At 36.6% G+C, this 18,617-nt stretch overlaps 1 non-coding gene and 2 pseudogenes across 1 annotated transcript; all 3 read left to right on the top strand.

Annotated features, from left to right (window-relative positions):
* The first annotated feature begins 1,390 nt into the window (after nt 1-1,390).
* On the top strand, nt 1,391-1,885 carry LOC141587523 (transcription factor TCP20-like; annotated as a pseudogene).
* Nucleotides 1,886-2,944: 1,059 nt separating this feature from the next.
* LOC141589006 (small nucleolar RNA Z221/R21b) lies at nt 2,945-3,034 on the top strand. The gene has a single exon (XR_012519967.1). It is a non-coding gene; the product is annotated as a small nucleolar RNA Z221/R21b (small nucleolar RNA).
* Nucleotides 3,035-12,297: 9,263 nt separating this feature from the next.
* LOC141587522 (uncharacterized) lies at nt 12,298-13,132 on the top strand (annotated as a pseudogene).
* Nucleotides 13,133-18,617: the final 5,485 nt, after the last annotated feature.

Raw genomic sequence — 18,617 nt, 5'->3', positions numbered from 1 at the left:
ATGTTTTGATTGTTTACGTTTTGACGTATTTGGTTATAAGAACATGTGAATAGGCGGTTGATTGCGTATTTATATACTTGTTGGGAATGTGTGAGAGTCGTATTAGCATGATTCGGCCGAGTGTGGCAGGCACTCGACCGAGTAAAACGTATTTGGTTATAAGAACATGTGAATAGGCGGTTGATCGCGTATTTATATACTTGTTGGGAATGTGTGAGAGTCGTATTAGCATGATTCGGCCGAGTGTGGCAGACACTCGGCCGAGTAGAGGGTACTCGACCGAGTAACCTGGCACTCGACCGAGTGAGGGTATATGTGGATTTGGGAGTAGCTACTGGATATGCTCATTTGTATTGTTAAAGCTAATATTGTGTTTTAAAATGTTGTAGTGAACCATATGGTGACTTCCGCCCATATGAAGAGCAGTGTTGACATGTAGGCTTGCATATAGTGACTGAAGGCTTTGAGAGCGGTATTCACTTTGTAGCGAGTCGTCACTTTTGTTATTCTAGCTTTTTGACATTTAGATTCCTTTTATTTATGATGGTTTGTATAATTGGGGTGACCTTGTCCACCCCTTAACTTGTAGTGATTTTATTCGACTTAGCTACTTACTATCTTATAGTATGGACTTAAACTACTTGTCTTAAATTGCTTTACATTCATTTGTTCGCACTACAAACTTGGGAAACCAAGTCTTGTGACACTCTCATGTGTTGGGGTTGCCTTGAGGAAAGATCCCGACTTATGGGGGTGTTACAGTGCTTGTGTCAAACAAGAGAAAATTGAAAATTGGGGAGTTGAAATAAGAGGGCTAAAATGGTCATTTTTGTCAATGAAAGAGTTAACCCGTCCATAAATGAGCACCACCCAATAACTATGCTAGATGAAAGTTACCCCAAATAAGGGGGCGTGTACTTTAAATGGTCATAATGGATTGGACTGGAATTAGGTATCATTGGGGAATGGATTTAGAATTCGACTTTGTTCTTTCTTGTAGAGTAAAGTTGAACTGAAGTAAACTAAATGGAACTAAATTGATTTGAGCCGAAACAAAATAAGTTGAAATTAAGTTAAAAAGAACTAGACCATTCTCATTGATACCCCTTAGTTATCAACTTTTCTCAATGGTACCCTTCCCTTTTTATAATCCCCAATTATACCCCTAAACTTTCTTTTTGACTTCCAACAGTTACCATTACTCTTTTCCGTCAAATTACTTCCGTTAGATTATGGCTCAGGGATTTTGGGACAGAAGAGGTATATGGAGAATATGGTACACTCAGCTCCATATAACCTAAACCTTAATGAAAACCTTCCCATTTTCCATCCCTATTGTTATCAAATCCCATACAAATTGAAAACCTTGATGAAAAAACCCACAAACAACATGAAAAAAGCAAACCCACCAAAAATAAAATCAAGCAAAGACAAGCACAAAAAAGTTGATGGAAGATGTATAAGAATTAGGATGCCAGCAGTTTGTGCAGCTAAAATTTTCCAATTAACTAAAGAATGAGGTCAAAAATCTGATGGTGAAACTATTCAATGGCCTTTACAACAATCAGAAAATGCCATTATTGCTACCACTGGTACTGATACCATCCCTGCTTCTTTCTTATCCGCTTCCGACTCCTCCGTTTCTGAACATGGTACCTCTGTTTTTGCAACAATTTCCGAGACTTGGAACTTGATTGGTAGCAATCATTTGCCTCCGGGTTCGTGGGGATACAGGTTTAATTTGGGTCAAGATTCCGGGTTTTCAAACACGAGAATGGAAGTGTCAAATTTGAACATGGGTTTGGTGGGTTTTGGAGAGTATGAGAATAGTAGGGATAATTTGGAGTTGGGTTTATCAGGATATTTTGAATTATGGTGCTATTAATCAATTTTATGAACAAATTACGAATAATAGCAGATCAAATTTTGGCATTAACAATGATTATCATCAGCAAAAACAAGTTTCTGATCATGCGACAACATGGGTGAATTTTGGGATAGAGAAGGTATATGGTACACTAAGCAGCTGAGCCATAATCTAACGAAGTAATTTGACGGAAAAGAGCATGGTAACTGTTGGAAGTAAAAAAGAAAGTTTAGGGGCATAATTGGGGATTATAAAAAGGGAGGGGTATCATTGAGAAAAGTTGATAACTCAGGGGTACCAATGAGAATAACCCTTAGGGTCCGTTTGGATTGAAGGAATTGGAGAGAAGGGGAGGGGAGGGAAAGGGAGGGATTTAATTTCCTTTGTTTGGATAAAAAATATGGGAGAAAGGAAATGGAAGGGGAGAGAAATGAGAGGACTTATTTTCCCTCCTATAGAACAAATTATAATCTTTCCAAGGGTGGCAAGATTTGGAAAGAAAACATTATTTGGACTCTAATTATACCATCACCATCCTTCAATCCTCCATCCATTCTTCATCTCCCTCCTTCCTCCCCTTCCATTTTCCTTCATAATTTTGTTATCCAAACACCCACATTCCATTTGCCCTCCCCTTCTCTCCCCTCCCTTCACCTCCCCTCACTCCCCCTCCCCTCCCTTTCCCTCCTAAAATTGTATCCAAACGGACCCTTAAAGTTAAAGATAAATAAGAATGTAGGGTAAAATAGTTTGTCGACGATGAATCACGATTGTAAAGCAAAAAATCTAAAGTATGGCCCAAACTAAAATCCATGGGAACTATACCCAAGGCCCAAAATAGAACACTAGGGTTTCCGGTTACAAGAATCAACAGCAGTTGTTAAGCCTCCTATATATAACTCCCATCACCCTAACCTTTCTCCCAACTCATCTCTGCTAATCTCAATTCTCATCTGCTACAAGTTTCAATCATCTCAAATCATATTTTCCAAAACCCCTTTGTTTTGAATTTTATTTTCTGTTTATATAATTTTTAGATTTTAGATTTTTTTTTTTTTTGAAATTAATTATACGAAAGAGCTATGATGAAATCACAGATTGTCATGCACCACTCTGATATTGTTTATCAATGTGTTGATACACCATTTACCCATTTTCTCTGAGCTCTTATTTCCTATTTTTTAATTAAAGATTTATTTTTAATATTATGAATTTAGTTTATTAATTGTTTGGTAATTTATTAAAATAAATAAAAGAAAAGGAGATCAGATGATGGCGGTCTAAGACCGAACCATGATGCGGACCGAATTAAGCTTTTTGCTTCTGTTGATAATTTTTTGGTTTCTGATGGTCTTCCATATTTTTTTTTATGTTTGTATTAATGCTAATAATTGTTTACTTTCAAAATTATATGTAGAAATCTGAAGCTAATTGTTTCAAAGATCTGTCGATTATACAGAGTTTAATTCGTTTTGAGAAAGTCTCATGTAAAACCGTAGTATAATTGAAACCAATTAACTTGTAGTGATATATTTGAGGTATTGAATTTCTGTGGATGGTGGCCACCATCAATTCAGCATAAACTGGATCGAACAAAAGCGAACCCAGTACTTAACGCCTTAATTTAATTGAAATATTGATTTAATACAAATTGAAAGTTACTTATTCCGTTCAAAAACTCATTTACAAAATTAAAGCCCAAATTCATTTTGTAAATATTAAAAAAGTATACTTCTGCCATAGTTAAAAGAACTCGGTTTTGTTTTAAAATATAAAACTGATCTTTGAACTCCAACGGTCCAACCTATCAGCTTAAGCTTTTGGTTTGTTCTGACCCAAAGACCGGTCCGATGCTTAGCCTGACTTTCTCTCATGCTTGGACTTTTACGATCTGTGGCTTACCCTGAATTAGACCGATGTAAATCGACCAAGTTAGGCAGCAATTCACTAAGTTTCAAATTTTGGCTTGACCCAGCCCAAAATCTACAGAAAATACTAAAGTTGGCCCTGACCCAGCTTGGAAAGTACGGACTTCTTTGAGACGGTCTGAAATAACTCACAAGAACCACCAGGCACCAACATACTCTCAACGAGCACACTACTAGGAGACTAGGAGTCTAGGATTACATGGGCACGTGAAAGCACGACACGACACACCATGCGCTGTTCCTGTTCCACCATTTTCATTCCAGCGAGACATGGCACGAAGTCCGCTTTTGCGTGCTTGGCGGTATGAGGCAGGACCTGCTTTCATCTCTACTCATGGCAGACTTCACAAGCCTACAATATCATCTTAACGGTCCCCCACGACTTTTCCTATCCAGCCCCTCTTGATAAATTTTACACAAATTCGTATTTAAGACGGGTATATCCGTCTTAAGTTTAAGATGGGTCAAGTAGTATAAATAATAAAAAAGCAATCGATTTGTCTTATATACACATGTGAGATCCATTTTAATATTAAAACGAATATATCTATTTTAAGGAAGACCTTCCCTATTTTTTATTCATTTGTACACTATTCGAGTCTCAGTTACACCCTACATTTGCAAGTCGCAACTCCTATATATCCTATCAAAAACCCTGTACAATAAACAGACCCAAATCCCTCAAATCAACCCCCCTAATTTCCAAACCCCAGTTACACCCTACATTGGACCACTGTCACTGCACTACCCCCTAACCACCGCGTATACCCAGAACAACCGTCAATCACCATGCCTTCGACCGCCGATAAACCTTAATTAATAATAATTGCTAAGCATATAATTTCTGGAAAAAATTAAACCCAATTATATCAATAAAACGAATTAATAATTGCTAAAAAACAAAACTACTCCACTAATGGGGGAATTATAGTCCATTGTTAAGTGTTTAGAAAAATTAAATTTTCAACTAGTTTTAAACCCGTGCAAAATTGCACGGGTATGTATTTAGGACGGTATGAATGTTTTTTTGATGAATATTTTTTTTTACATTTCTATTGTAATTATCTAATAGTTCTATATCAGTGATCTAGATGGTTAATGTAGTATGGATCAGTGATCTAACTGGAAATGAACATCGACGTAAATAGGATACGTTAAAACAACTAACGGGTGAATGTTCATTTCCAGTTAGAGACGAATTAACATCAGTAAGAGGTTCACCATATTCAGAATATAGATCTCTCACTAAGCGCTCAACAACATCGTTCGGACTACATATACCTCCTACACCGTTCGTAATGTCTGAGAGCGGTTCTCGGGGATTTCACATTGATTGTTGCGTACTTTCCGTAATAAGTAAGTGTTAGGGTGCAAACCCTTGTCTCACATCGGTAGAATAAAGATGGAAGATCATCTTTATAAGTGTCCAGAAAATATAATAGTACGAGGCTTTTTGGGAAGGAGCCCAAGAGTAAATTCGTGAGGGCTTGGCCCAAAGCGGACAATATCGTATAATTATGGGTTGTGGACACAGATGCAGCAGAGGCCCAACACGGGATATTCACGCTTCCTCACAACAAGTGGTATCAGAGCCCAAGGTTCGACTTGGGCTAGACACGAGGATGCATCAACAGGCCAAAGACTTGAAGTTGTACACTGTAAGGCATGAAACTCCTAGCTCGGGCCCCTTAACTCTGTTCAATTGTGAAATTAGGCCCCATAAGTTTTATTTGGAGCAATCAAACCCCTTAAGTTTCACCAAAAGCGAAATTCAACCCCATTATCATAATTTTCAGCAAATTCTTATTTTAATATCACTTTTAATACAATTTATCAAATATAAATTTTTTTTTTTATAATTTTAGAACTTTTATATTTATATTAAATATTGAGAATTATTTTATTTTGAATTTTATAATATATAGACAATTTATTATATATGTATGAATGTTATATAAATTATAAACAATTTACTAAATATGTATGTAAAAGTGTTCTTCAATGATTAATAAGTTATGTAAAATTTCGTAAAGTTGCAATTAGTAATTTTTAGTTATTTAATAAATTGTTTAATACTAATATAAATTCTTTTTAATTAAAATTCTTGTGTAAATTTAAAAAATGGGGTTGAATTTCACTTTCGATGAAACTTAAGGGGCTTGATTGCTCCAAATAAAAGTTATGGGGCCTAATTTCACAATTGATCAGAGTTAAGGGGCCTAATTACCACTTTCGCGCCCGGTCCAGGGTTAAAATGGATGAAAGGCGTCATAGGTCTTGTGGGACAAAAGACCATTTGTGTACTAGAACTGTTGATCACGTGGACCCTTATCAGATTGGGTGCCACAGGTCTGGTGGGTCTTTTCCAGGTTGGATGCCAGAGACCGTTTGTGTTCTAGGACTTCTGAAGTGACGGACCCGGTCCAGGGTATATTGGATGCAAAGGATGTTCGATATGCATGTGTAGCAAATCCCCAAGAAGGGCACATGGACGACTCGTGGTAGCATGGTGTGTCGGCTAAGGGGAGGTTATCAAGACTTGTGATGTTTCGGGTGTCTAGAAGTTGGGGTTGTAGAGTGGGAGAGTCCTCCATGGAGGTCAAGGTCCGACTCAAGATGATGGTCCTTGGTTTGAGGGGAGGATTGTTAGGGTGCAAACCCTTGTCCCACATCGGTAGAATAAAAATGGAAGATCATCTTTATAAGTGTCCAGAAAATATAATAGTACGAGCCCTTTTGGGAAGGAGCCCAAGAGTAAATCCGTGAGGGCTTGACCCAAAGCGGACAATATCGTACTATTATGGGTTGTGGACATATATGCAGCAGATGCCCAACACGGGATATTCACGCTTCCACACAACAGTAAGTTTTTTTGTGTTATCGGATCATCTATATTCGTCAAGCGTAAAGTCACCAAAAAAAGTACTCAAACGATATTTAAAACATGTACTTTTTAAAATCGTCAAAGTTTACCATATGTAAATAAATCCCGAACATGCATAAACAGGCCACACGATTTACATAATGGATTTATACAATTAAGAATGGCCCATTTATGTAGTTGGACCGTCAAGCCCAAATGCAATATAAACCCTAAATGGTTCCTTCATATAAATACATCCTACCCCCACCAAAACCCTACAATTTCCGTCTTCTATTCATTACCGTGCCTCCTTATTTCTCTCCCTCTCTCCCTTACTCACTCTCTCACTAAAACACTCCGGCTCACACTAATTTTCACACAACTTGTCGCCTCCCTAAAGCTCCCTCATGAAGATTATCAACAATATCGTCGCCGCCCTCTTTTTCCCTCATGAAGATTATAATTCATGAAGAAGGTGAAGGATTCCAAGTGTAGTAAACAACACAATGGATGCTTGGAATATTAATTTAGATGCGAAAATCTGGTATGTTAATTTTTAATCCATTTTTTCTTTATTCATCTTTAAATTTTGTTATGAGTGAATGAATTTTTCGATTTCTTTAATTTGGGACTATTAAAATTATGTTTTTTCATAAGAAACAAATTTGTTCATAAAAATTTGAGGTCATTTAGATTAAAAAATCGACACGAAATTGATGATCTAACATATTTAATCGAATTAGATAAAATAATCGACATGCATGTGGAAATTTGTTGTTATACTATGTTTTTTTTTCCAGAAAAACTTAGATCTACATCAGAAAAACTTAGATCGACATCGGAAAAAGTTATTTAATTTATTCGCATTGTTTGTAATAATTAATTTCATTAATTCCTATAATATATTCCCATTACATGTAATTCATTCCCGTAAATAAATGTAATTTATTCTCGTAATTATGGAATTTTATTATTAATTATGTAATTCATTCCGGTTACATGTAATTTATTTCATTTATTCCGATTTGTAATTCATTCCGATTATATGCAATTAATTTCATTTATTCCGATTATATGTAAATATGTAATTATTTCATAAAAAATTTTCTAAGACGGAAATTGTCGCATGGTTATATTGGCAGACGATTTGAAGAAATAAATTCTTTGCACACCAACGGGACCCACCATAACTTGAAAAAAAAAGGTTGCACAAATGACGTGGCGCGTTCTCCATTCAGCATTGTCTTCTGAATTAATAAAGATAAGATACTCCTATAACGGAAAGATATGTCTAGGAAAGATGGTATGATTTGAAAACTTTATGAAATCTTTTGTTAAAGAGTCAAGTCCGTATATATATAAAAAAAAAGTAATTTTGAAAAACAAAATAAAAAAAACGCGAATCTCAATGACACCCTACTCCGTAAGTCGGTAACTCCTAGGGTGTGTTTGGATAGCAAAAGTGAAGGTATAGGAAGGGGAGGAGGAATGAGGGAAGAGAAAGGGAGGTAAGGGAAGGAGAAGGCAAATGAGATGTTGGTGTTTGGATATAATTTCTCTCTAAATCTTTCCTATTGTGGAAAGTTTTTTATTTGCCTTGGAGGAGGGAAAATAGATCCCTCTAAATTTCTCCCCCTCCATTTTCCCTTCACCCTTATTTGTTATCCAAACAAAGAATTTTAAATCTCTTACCACTACTACAAATGAGCACTTGGGCAACGGCTAAATTCGTGGCGCAAGTGTTAAATTTCCGTGGCTAAATCATTTGGCCACGGGAATACCTTCCGTGACGCAAGTGGCCGTGGCAAAGAGATAGCCACGGGAAAAACAAGAACGTGGCTATTATTAAACTTTTGGCCACGGATTCTCTCGTGGCTAATAACTCATGTGGCCAAAAAATTTCCCGTGGCGAAATAAGAATTCCTGTGGCAAAAAATATATATGAAAATTAATTAAATAAAATGTTAAACAATTTTTTTTTTCACGATCGATATTTTATCATATATGGAATCGTGACAATCTTGGTATTGGTTTCGCTAATTAACTCGATTAATTTGAACGTTCTTTGGTTTCATCGGTCATGCATTCGCGCGCATCAAATAGGCTTCCCAGGAGGTCACCCATCCCAACACTACTCTCACCTGAGCACGCTTAACTGTAGAGTTCTTTTGATGTGCTACCGAAGCTGAAAGTTAACTTTGTTGATATAATTAGTACTTTGAATCCTTTTAAGTTTATTTTTTTTCTTTCAAAATTTACCTTTATTACTATTTAATTATAAGAATGTTACATGATTTACGATTTTTTGCGGCAAAAACATAAATTTCGCCAAAACAATCAAATTTTCGATGTTCCCCTCCCAACTAATGATTTTGAAGTCATTTTTTGCTCAACTTAGCAAAACCATTTTCTCTAAAAAGTAAACTTAATCGTGTTTTTCTAACATTTTTTTTATTTCTTTAGTTTATCGACATTCTTATTTTCATTTCTCTTGTACTTATGTTTTCGTATATTTTTTACGCAAATGATATTGTATGACCGCCTTACCTACGATATGAAAAATTAATCATTTTTTTGGTAAAATAATGACCACTTTTTATAACTTAAGGTCTTTTTTCTCCCCAAATTGGTCACTTATTAACAAAAAAATAGTCACTTTTTACTCAAAAAAAACGAAAAACATTGTCGTACATCAGAATCGCTTATTTTCTTAAACTGATTTCTCTTTGTTATGATTTATTTTTTTTTCTCAAAATTTTCACATTATTTGCACATGTGTTTAAATTATTATAATTTCTATATTTTCTCTGTGATGTATTCATTTTCAATGAAACAATTTCTCCATATTGAATTTTGGGTAAATTGATAAAAATTACCGACTTTATTCATCTTTTTCATAATCAATACCAACATAATCAATAATTAGTAATCACTACCAAAATATTAATTATTTTCTACGATAGGTATCAAGTCGCCTTCTTACTCTAATTTATTTCCTACTTTAAAGGTGTTTTCATCTAAGAGAGGGATTTTGGAAGTGGGTGAAGTGGAGATTTGTACTTGAATGATGGCCTTTTGGACTTTTTCAAGTAGGTTGAGATTAAATTTTCAGTAGACTTAGTACCGATCGTAGAAAAAAGTTAATATTTTGGTATTGATTACTTATTATTGATTATGTTGGTGCTGATTATGAAAAAGGGTCCTTATATTGGTACTGTTTATCAATTAACCCTTGAATTTTTTATATTGATAATTTTTTCAATATGTTTTTTTTCTTAATTTATTTGTGGGAGATCATTTTTTTCTTTCATTTCTCAGCGCACTTATTTTACTTAATCAATTTTATAATTTAATTGCCGTTTATTTTCCACTCCTAAATAAAATTTTCCCAAACTTTTTTTCTCACCAAGTTAAATTTTATATCAAATTCAAATTTTTCTATAAATATCTTACAAATAAAGTTGTAAATCAAATTTTGAATGAACCAATTGGACAATATGTTAATTTTAGATTTATCAAAGACAGATGATAAATAACTTATTTATTTAATTTTATATGCTATGTCTTTAAATGTGATACGATCATTTAAGATTGTTATTAAAGATTGTAATGTTTTAATTAAAAGATTAAAAGAAATTCACGACACTAATAAACATAAATATATATTAAAATAAATTTTTTAAATTGGAAATGTATTGAAAAACATGTAAAACGTAATTGTGATTTCTAAAAGAATAAAAAAATTTAGACGATAAACTTTTCTTTGCTTGCATATAAGTTTATAAAATTTTAAAATCTTATTAAAGTAAATAAAACAATAAAAAATATTAATTAAATTAATCAAAATGTTTGTAAAATTTTATATTTAGATGTATTTTCATATTATTTATATTTGATTAAATTTCTTTTAGATTTTAGGTTTGCCTTAACATGAAAATATCTTAATTTAAGTCACAAAAGATACTCGCCACGGGAGTTTTTTAGTTCGTGGCTAAAATTTTTTTTGCCACGGAACAATTCGTGGCTAATTAAAATTTCGTCACGGGTGTAACATAGTTCGTGGCTAAAATGATTATTTGCCACGGGTGTAGCCTATTTCGTGGCGCAAATGACTTTTTGCCATGGGAAAACTTATCCAGTGGCATAAAATTTTTTCCAAAATAATGAATAACTTTTTCCCGTGGCTAAGCAGATTTTAGCCACGAATTATAAATTCCCGTGACATAATTCGTGGTGCAAGTGACAATTTGTTGTAGTGTACTCTCCCCCCCTTTCTTTTCTCTCCAAATCTCTCAATCCAAACACACCCCTACTCTCCTATAAAAACCCTGTACAAATCGTCTTTTCCCAAATCCCTAAAACCAACCCTAATTTTCTTACAACCCAATACAAATCGTCTAACAATCACGTAATATCGTCTCTCAGATCCGTCTTGTTCGTTTTTTTTTTTTTTTTTTGTCTCCTTAAATATGTTCTGAAATCCGCATTGATTTAGGGTGTGTTTAGATTGAAGGAATTGGAGGGAAAAGAAGGAGGGAGAGTAGGGGATTTAAAATTCCTTTTTTGGATAGCAATGAGGGTGGAGGGGGGGGGGGGATTTGGAGGGATCCAATTTCCCTCCTTAAGCCTAATCAAAATCTCTCCACAATATGCAAAATTTGGAGGGAAATTGTATCCAAACAAGTAGTTCTAAAGGTGGCAAGAGGGTCACTCAGGTCGGTTACGGGTCGGGTCAAACCGGGTCGGGTCATATCGGGTTTGGGTTATGTCGGGTCAGTGACGGGTTCGAGTCGGTTCGGTTCATGTCGGGTCATCTTCGGGTCGGGTCATTAACGGGTGGAAAGTCGGGTCGGGTCATTAGCGGGGTCAGTGTCGGGTCAGGTTATCAGCATATATTTTATCTTATATATTTAGTTTTAGATGGTAATTTTATGTTTAAATAATGGGTAGATGTATTAATTATAATTTTAAGTGAAAATAATTAAGATGAATGTCAATTTGGTGTTATTTAAACCATTATTATTTATTAAGCTAGTTCATTATCAGGTCATCTATCGGGTTGAGAATATATCGGGTCACAGGTCGGGTCGGGTCGGTTTAGGTCGGGTTCAGGTTGGAAAAAATAAGGATGCTATCGGTTATCAGGTCGGTTCGGGTCGAGTCAGTTCGGTTTCGGTTCACTCAGTTTTCGGGTTGTATCGGGTCGGGTTTCGGACGGGTTGGGTCGGGTTCCTCGGGTCGGGTCAGCTTTTGCCAGCTTCTACAAATAACCACAATCCATTCCCCTCCCTTTCCCTTCTCTCCCTTTCCCTTCCCTCCTTCCCCCTCCCTTCCCTTTCCCTCCACTTTGGCTATCCAAATACACCTTTAGTTTCCTAATTTGTTTAGGAAACTATTATTTGGTTTCCTTGTCTACTTAGTAAATTTAGGAAATTATTAGAGGATTTCTATATCTGTTATAGTGTTTCGTTCCTAATTCTGTTTAGGAAAATATTTGTTATGCGAATACTATATAAACTCTCATAAGCGATCTGTTTTATTCATTCAGAAATTTGTACACTCACTTTAAATCATCTCTGAAAACGGTAATCCTCAAGATAAATAATATTCATCTAACTGATAAGATAATTGATAAAGCAATGAGTATGGAACCATTTAACAAGTTGGTGAAGCTTGCGGCAAGGGCATTCTACGATGACATCTCAACCAACGTTGATAATCAACTGAAAAATAGCCGCGGTGATAATCGCGGTATGGCGGTTGTTATTCTCGATGCTCTTACTAGACGTCAATGGGTTTGAGAGGAAGATTTGGCTAAAGATTTAAAGCTTCACCTCAAGCAACTTTGACGTACTTTGCGCTTTCTCGAGGAAGAAAAGTTTCTCATGCGTGATCATAGAAAAGAGACAGCCAAAGATACTCATACCGAAAAAATTAAGCTGAAAACTCACTCATACTGTTGCTTAGATTATGCACAAATCTATGACGTAGTTTGGTACATAATTCATCGTATGAAGAAAATCTTGAAAGATGAACTCGAAAGTCTGTAGCAAAACATACAATGCTCTGGATGCAATAAGATTGGTGTCGTCCATGGAAGACGAGTATTTTCACTGTGAAACTTGTAATGGAGAAGTACGAGATGTAGATGGAGATGATAATGCAAGGAGGTGTCGCCGTGAAAAGATAAAAGAGATGCTTGATAAAATTGAGGAACAACTCAAGCCATTGGTTGATCAAATCAATCTAGTTAAAGATTTACCAGTTCCGGATTTTGGATCCCTGCAGGCATGGGAGGCTAGAACTCGAGCATAAGGCGGTGGGACAACATTGCCTTTTCTGGGTGATATCGAGGTTGAAGTTACTTTTATCGACAAGGAAGACGACACAAAATCTGATAATTACCCTGGATTTAGGAGTTGTCGTTTCGAAGATGCAGGCAATGTAATTGAGCTAATGACCCTGGATATCTAGTAAAATTTATTGCAATGGCTTTCTCTGGAAGTGTTAATGAGGTGTCTTTGAAATGAAAGTTAAGGTTGATTTCACTATGAGACGGTCTCATAGAAGACTTATTGTTCTACTATGTCTAGTAGATGCATCCACCCAATGTTATTTCTAACAATAGATTTCTACGATGACTAGTACTCCGTGTAAAGAATGAAATATGATTATAATTAATGTGTTAATGAAAGGGTTACATAGTTAGGTATTTATACAAGAGATGATGCTAATATTAAGCTAACAAACCTAGTTAATAGAACTACAAAAGAGGAGATACATTAGGATATATATTTGACTAATAACAACTAATGTAAACTATGAGATAAACAAGGAGAGGAAGGAGGCGTCTGTTGAGTAGTTTGATTGTTGGAGGTTGACTTAGCATTTGGAAATATTATATTCTTGACAGGCTCCCGCAAGATGGACGGCCGGAGGGTGAGTCCAATATTGGAAGCTAACTGAGTAAAACGAGGACGAGGTAATGGCTTAGTAAGCGTGTCCGCAAGTTGATCGTCGCCATTAATATGTTGTATGCGTATGGTGCCCAACTGAACTTGCTCTCGGACAAAATTAAAAGCCAATGCGAGGTGTTTCATCCGGGATTGAAAAATAGGATTGGCCGAGTAATTTGTTGCACCGATATTATCACAAAAAATAACTGAAGTCGTAGTCATAGGAATGCAAAGTTCAGTGAATAAAGATTTCAACCATAGCATTTCAGCAGTCGTGTCTGCTACAACTCGAAATTCCGCCTCGGTTGAGGAACGAGAAAGAGCACGCTACTTCTTGGAGGAACATGAGATAGGATGTTGACCAATAAACACGATATAACCAGTGATGGACAAATAATCAGTGTGATTACCGGCCAAATCCGCATCGCAATAAGCATGAAAATTAAAAGTATTGTTCCTGCGAAAGTTGAGACCATGATGTATAATACCTTTCAGAAAACGTAAGAGACGCTTGAGGGTACACCAATGAGAGGCAGTCGGGTGGGTAAGAAATTGTGCTAGTTTGTTCACCGAGGATGCTATGTCCGGACGGGTAAGAGATAAGTATTGCAAACTTCCGACTATAGCACGATATGAAATAACATCTTCAACAGTTAAATCATCTTGACGAACGAGAGGCGGATGAGAGAGCATAGGTGACGTTGACGGACTGCAATCAAGCATGTCAAACCGAGCTAGAATATCGGAAACATACTTGTATTGATTGATGTGAATACCAGAGGAGGTGGGCGTGACTTCCATACCAAGAAAATAAGATAACGGACCCAAATCTTTTATCGAGAAGCGTTGAGAAATAGCAGCAATAAACTTATTAACTTCGTTTGAGTTTGGACCTGTAATTACAATATCATCGACATATACAAGAGCAAATAATTTGACATTAGTGTGATCATAAATAAACAGAGAAGAATCCGAGATGGAATTGCGAAAACCGTATGAAACAAAGTAACGTTTTAACTCAGTATACCAAGCACGAGGTGCTTGTTTTAAGCCGTAAATCGCTTTACTTAATTTGCAAATAAAGGAAGGAGACTCAGAATTAATGAAACCCGGTGGTTGAACCATGTAGACGGACTCAGTCAATGTTCCCTGAAGGAAGGCGTTGTTGACATCAATTTGACGCATAGATCAACCATTGGAAACAGCAAGGGACAAGATGAGACGGATGGTGGTGGGTTTAATAACTGGACTAAAAGTTTCAGAATAGTCTAAGCCGGGACGTTGATGGAAACCCTTGGCAACAAGACGGGCCTTATGTTGCTTAAGAGAACCATCGGGATTATACTTAATACGAAACACCCATTTACACCCAATAACATTACGAGCTTGGTCAGGGGGCACAAGTTCCCACGTCGAATTACGGATTAGAGCATTGTACTCTTCCTGCATCGAGCTCGCCATTGAGGATCGACGAGAGCTTGCTTAACAGTTGTGGGAGTAATATAGGTGGAGGAAACGGTTGTTAATTTGGCATATTTCGGATTAGGTTTTCGAATATTGTTTGAAAGACGGGTTACATGAATAGGATTGGAGGAGGAAGGCGCAGTAGTGGTCGTAGGGTTGGGGTCAGTGACGGGGGAAGAAGGCGTGGCAGCAGGTGTGGTGGTGGATGAAGGTGCAGATGTAGATGTGGGTATTGCAGATGAGGAGGGTGTTGAAGACGAGGAGGGCAGAGAGGATGTCGTGGGGGAGGGAATAAGGGGAATAATAAGAGGGCACCAATCAGACGTAGTAAGGGAGTTGGCTGGTGTAGGAGTTTTAATGAGGTCAGGATATGGAAATTGGTCATCTAAAAAACGAACGTGACGAGACGTATATATACGAGAGGTGAATGGGTCGAGACATAAATATGCAATCTGGGTTTGGGAATACCCTAGAAAGATACATTGAAGAGAGCCGGGATCAAGTTTATGAGACGTATAAGGACGTAACCAAGGAAAGCAAAGACAACCGAAACTGTGTAGCTTGGTGAAATTGGGTTCGGATTGGAAAAGTGTGAAAAAGGGTGAATTATTTTGAAGAGTATGGGTAGGAAGACGATTAATTAGATAGACAGCGGTAGAGAAGGCGTATGGCCAGAAAGAAACCGGAAGACGAGCATGGGTAAGCAAAGAGAGACCCGTTTCGACAATGTGACGGTGTCTCCTTTCAGCAAAACCGTTGTGCTCCGGGGTGTGAGGAGGTGAGGTAAGATGAGTGATTCCATTAATATGGAGATTTTGCGTCATTTTAATAAATTCACCACCATTGTCGGAATAAAACTGTCGAATAGGTTTATTAAAATATTTTCCAATGATGGCACGAAATTTGATAAAGGTTGAAGCAGTATCGGATTTTCGTTGTAGAGGATAAAACCATATATAATGAGAGAAATGATCAACAAACACCAAATAATACTTGAATGAATTAACAGAAGTAGTAGGAGTCCAGACGTACAATCCATCAACGAGTTGCCCGTGAAGAAGGACCGCTTCCGTCTGAATATCATGAATGGAAAAGGAAGTGGGTGAGAATTTAACATAAGCATTATTATCATGACAAAACTGGCAAACGGAAAATAAATGACGAGAAATTTTTGGAACTACAAGAACATTAGAAAAAACGAGGGAACGAGAGGACAAAGGAAGAGTAAAGGAACCCGTATGGCTGATTTCGAGAGGAGAGCCATCAGCTATTAAGAGATCGTCTGACATTAATAAGCTTGATGGATAGAAAGGGTATTGAGATCATCCGTAATATGATGCGAGGTGCCACTATCAACCACCCAAGACGAGGAGGTGGAGCGTTGGTTGATGTGACGGTGTGAGCTTGGGGAGGAGGAGTATTGGTTCGAGGTTGACGGGTAGGAAAAACTACATTCGGGTAGAGCCTTTGAAGAAGACGGCAATTCTAAGCAACATGACCGACAACATCACAAAAGTGACAGCGACCACGATAGGGCTTTGCATAGGAAGTGGGCTGATTTGTGGAGGAAGAGTTATTGTAGGTTGGTTTTTGATAAGATGTGGAATTGCGGGGTTGGTATTGAGGACGGGAATGAGAGACAGCATGAGCAGACGATTGGAAGGAAGAGGAGGCAGGTGGTGGGGAATTTTTAAGGCGGAGTTCATGTTGTATTAATTTTTCATGAAGGGCTTCAAAGGTAATCGGAGTATCGGGGGCGCGAACGGCATCAATGACAGGACCATATTTAGTCGAATTAGGGCCATTGAGGATTTTTGTAGTGATATCATCAATGTCCATGGGATGCTCGAGTTGAGCGAGATCATCGGTACAAGTCTTGATTGCCGTCATGTATTCAGTAATGCTCATATCGTCTGTATGAGAAATATTGTCAAGACGGTCTTTAATTTGGAGTCGGTGACCGCGAGAAGAATTAGCAAAGGTACGGAGGAGGGTTGACCACGCCCCATGGGACGTGGTGTCTTTGACGATAAGACCGGCAATGGGAGAGGACAAAGTACCTGTGAGAGCACCAAGGATCAATTGATCTTGGCGGTACCAAGTCGAATAAGCGGGATTGGGCTGAACCGTAGGTTCGGTGGCAGGTGCAACTGGTTGGACGGTGATGGTTTCAGGCGGAGGCAAGTTTGTACCATCAAGATAGGAGAACAGTTGAAGACCGTTCATGATGGCACGTACTTGGAAGCGCCATTGACGGAAGGTCATCGTATCCTTAAGTTGGATACAATTGGAGAAGGTGACGAGAGTGAGGGGAGAGTTCGGTTCAGCTGTGTTGGCGAGTTGAAGATGATTGTTGGCCATAGGGATGTGTGCGGGGTGTGAAAGAGACGAATTGACTGAGACGCAAATACGAGGAACAAGACCGGGATTCGTTTAATGATCGTGAGGATCAATAGACTCGTGATACCATGTAAAGAATGGAATATGATTATAATTAATGTGTTAATGAAAGGGTTACATAGTTAGGTATTTATACAAGAGATGATGCTAATATTAAGCTAACAAACCTAGTTAACAGAACTACAAAAGAGGAGATACATTAGGATATATATTTGACTAATAACAACTAATGTAAACTATGAGATAAACAAGGAGAGGAAGGAGGCGTCTGTTGAGTAGTTTGATTGTTGGAGGTTGACTTAGCATTTGGCAATATTATATTCTTGACACTCCGTACTACAGATCTTCCTCTGTCAATTGTTTATCTTTGATTTTGGCATAAAAATCAAGGAAAGAGAAGACGACCAATTATTATTTGATGATAAGTGAACCAAATTGAGTGTGGAGGATCAAACTGTTCATCAAAAGCATTTCAAAAAGGGTTTTCTAACATGTGCCCAAGCTAAGTAGGGAAAGATTTCAACATCCTCCTATATACTAAGAGAATAAGAATTCTCAAATATTTTCCCTCCAAAAGGAATCTCGCTAAATAAGGAAATAAGTCTTTCTTTCATTACTTTTTTTTTTTTCTTTTATATAATCTTTTAATCATTATATAATCTTTTCTAAACTCTGATTTTAACCATTTAATTAAAATAAAACAAAACTGATATAAATCTAAAAATTATAAATTCCTAAATCTTTTATTAGTGTTATTATTATATATTAGAGAATGACTTAACACATAATTACCCTGTATAAAGAACTATAAAAATATTATTAGTTTCATAAAAAAAATTCAATAAAATTATTTGATAAAATGTATAAATTGAAATCATTAATTTTGTGGTAAAAAAATATAATACACATTTCATGACTTCACTCAATTCTCTTGATTAATTTTCAAGTTCATTTTTTTCTCATCTCTCGTAACTAAAAGAGTAACTCTTACTCTAAGTTTTTTAGTAAGAAGTTGGGATCTATTAATTATCAATTTGTCATTATTCTAAAAGTTCAGTCGTACATCTAATTTATATGATTTATATCATGTAATTAATAACATTTCGTATAGGTAATTTTGTAATAATATATTTAATCTA

This window comes from Silene latifolia, chromosome 6, assembly GCF_048544455.1.
Source record: "Silene latifolia isolate original U9 population chromosome 6, ASM4854445v1, whole genome shotgun sequence".
Lineage (NCBI taxonomy): Eukaryota > Viridiplantae > Streptophyta > Magnoliopsida > Caryophyllales > Caryophyllaceae > Silene > Silene latifolia.
The sequence above is the reverse complement of the archived record's forward strand: the minus strand, read 5'-3'. Positions and strand labels throughout refer to the sequence as shown.